Raw genomic sequence first — 2,949 nt, forward strand, 5'->3', positions numbered from 1 at the left:
GGACGCCCAACCCCCTCTGCCTCCGACCCCGACCCCGGCCGTCCCCAACACCGAGGTGCGCCACCCCTCCCTCTTCCCTCCCTCTTCTCTCTCTCTCTCTCTGTTTAGGTTTAGGTTTACTTTCTTTTTGTTTAGGTTTAGCCGACAGGAGGAAGAAGAAGATGATGAAAAATTGACATTTAGTTTAGGTTTACTTTCTGTTTCATGTAGCCTATTAGTATCACAAGTGATAGTTTAGGTTAATTTGCGTGCCTTGTGAAGATTTGTGATCCGTGAAGTTAAATTTGGAGGAAGGACCGTGTGCCAAAAACATCAAATTCTTCAAATTCTGTTCACTGCGAATCGGTGTGCCTGCTTCTGCTTGCTCACTGCTATAGCTTTTGGAATTTGTTTTACAAGTTGATGTGGAGTTATTGCGTTTTTTTGTTAACACTGATCTCTGAGGAAGAGTGTTGTGCTCGTGAGTGTAGTGTACTATTATTCGGCGCTTTTGGGATCCTATCATTTGTAGGGTTTTAGATGGTAGGGTTATTTCTTATAAGTTGTTGTTTTATGTTAAGTTGTGTTCTGGTGGTCCAAAAACCCACTAATTTGGAAACATTGTTGAGGCCTTTCTTTGATTGGATATAAATGGTGCTGCTTCGTGTCATCTGAAGTGGTTGCTAATGAGTGCAAAATTTCAGAACAACTTGTGCATTCTGTACATATTAGGAGTTTTGGGTTGTTATTTTGGTTGTGCTTTTATTGATTTTTTTACACAACTGCTTTTATGGATTCGTTGCCATATGGATGCTTAACTGCAAGTACTTTATTAGTCATGATGGTATGCTACTATGTTAGTATCATTAGCTATATCAATAATTTTGTTGGGGATGTCTGGGAATACATATTTTGTGTTTCATCCATAATCATAATTGTGACCTGGTTGCAAGTTGCAGCTGTTGAAGGGGTCATTGTAGTTGATGTTCATGTGTATATTGGTTGGTTCATTGAGATATTCCTAGCACTGATGTTGTGAACTGCGTGAATTTTAGGACATGCCGGGCTTCAAATTTTTTTGAGATACTGATATTGGTGCTTGATGCTGACAAACAGTATAAGTGGCAATGTTATAAAAGTATGAATCCACAAGCTTAGCTTAGCTTTGCCATTTATAGTGGCAATGGCAATATATCTTGTGCTCAGCTCTAGTATGTCAACCTAGAGCCACCTAAAATATGCTATGTTTTTTAGATTACTATGCTCTGTTTTTCAACATTTTCAGTTTTCTTTCATGTCCAAAAAATCCCTAGTTTTCAAGGGTGCCAATTGCCATTGCCAACTAACCTACGAAATTAATTAAGTGTTGTTGATGTTGTTGAGCACAAGTGCATTGCTTTTTTTTTCTCAGTTTTCTTTCATGTCTAAAACTTGGCTTTGTTCCAACTATTGCCAACTAACCTACCAAATTAATTAATTGTAGTTGATTATCAGAGATGGGGGGGGGGAGGGAGGCCGCCACCGCAGGCTACGCTCTGCCACACCTGAGTACGACTTGGAAGGTTTCGAGTTCTTCACGATCATACTTGAGAATTCCTCCAAGAGGCAGGTATATAAAAGGAGAGATCTCCCCTTCACCGATCTCTTTACCATAATTCTGCTGTTTACTATATCACTCCTTGACCCACGTTGCAGAGGCTACCTGACACTTTTACGGAGATGCTGGACGACCATCGGCCAAAGAATGTGAAGCTGCGACAGCCCGACAGCGGGCTTCGCAGGCTTTGGGACGTGGAGGTGGTGATCAGGAACGACCACATGTACCTGTGTCGTGGCTGGGAGCAGTTCATCCGTGCCTACGACCCGAGGCACAGGTACTTCCTTGTCTTCAGGTACGACGGCGATGCCATGCTCACCATGAAGGTGTTCAACACGACTATGTGCCGCATGCGCTACCAGGACGACGATGATGCCAGTACGCTCTGCCTCTTCTTCCTCTCCATTTGGCTTTGTCTTACACTGATTGTTAAAAAACTTTGTTGCATTTGGTCAGGCAATCAGAGCAGCGACAACGACTCTGGCTACAGCAAAAGCAGCAGCGAGTCTGGCTACAGCGAAAGCAGTAGCGAGGATGATCCAGAATGGAGAGGGGAAGAAGAGGAGCAGAGTGGGGATGAGGAGGTGCAGCCTATTCTGTCTAACGATGACCTCGCGATGGTGGTGGTTGACGATGGCCAAGCGATGGTGGTGGCCATTGATGGGCAAGAGATGGTGGTGGCTGAGGATGACCTAGCGATGGTGCTGCCTGAAGATGGCCTCGTGATGGTGGTGGTGCCTGATAATGACCTCGCGATGGTGGTGGCGCCGGCGATCCCACAGCCGGGCGACATGACCATGCCAATTGTGGTAGAAGACTACATCCCATTGCCTCGCCGCTCTAAGCGCATCAGGATGATGAAGGAGAAGGAGAAGAAGGAGGAGTGAACTATGTCAGGTATGTCAGATCTCGCAAATGACCAAGTTTACCTAGGTTAGCTAAAAAATGACCAAGTTTACCTAGGTTAGCTCCAATATGATCCATTTTACCTAGGTTAGCTCCAAAATGACCAAGTTTACCTAGGTTAGCTCCAAAATGGCATAAGGTACTTACCTAGGTTAGCTCCTTCTGCTTCTTCTTCTTCTTCTTCTTCTTCTTCTCCTTCTTCTCCTTGTTCTCCTTCTTCTCCTTCTTCTTCTTCTTCTTCTTCTTCTTCTTCTTCTTCTTCTTCTTCTTCTTCTTCTTCTTCTTCTTCTTCTTCTTCTTCTTCTTCTTCTTCTTCTTCTTCTTCTTCTTCTTCTTCTTCTTCTTCTTCTTCTTCTTCTTCTTCTTCTTCTTCTTCTTCTTCTTCTTCTTCTTCTTCTTCTTCTTCTTCTTCTTCTTCTTCTTCTTCTTCTTCTTCTTCTTCTTCTGCTTCTCCTCCTCCTCCTCCT

The sequence above is a fragment of the Triticum aestivum genome, chromosome 2D, assembly GCF_018294505.1.
Source record: "Triticum aestivum cultivar Chinese Spring chromosome 2D, IWGSC CS RefSeq v2.1, whole genome shotgun sequence".
NCBI lineage: Eukaryota > Viridiplantae > Streptophyta > Magnoliopsida > Poales > Poaceae > Triticum > Triticum aestivum.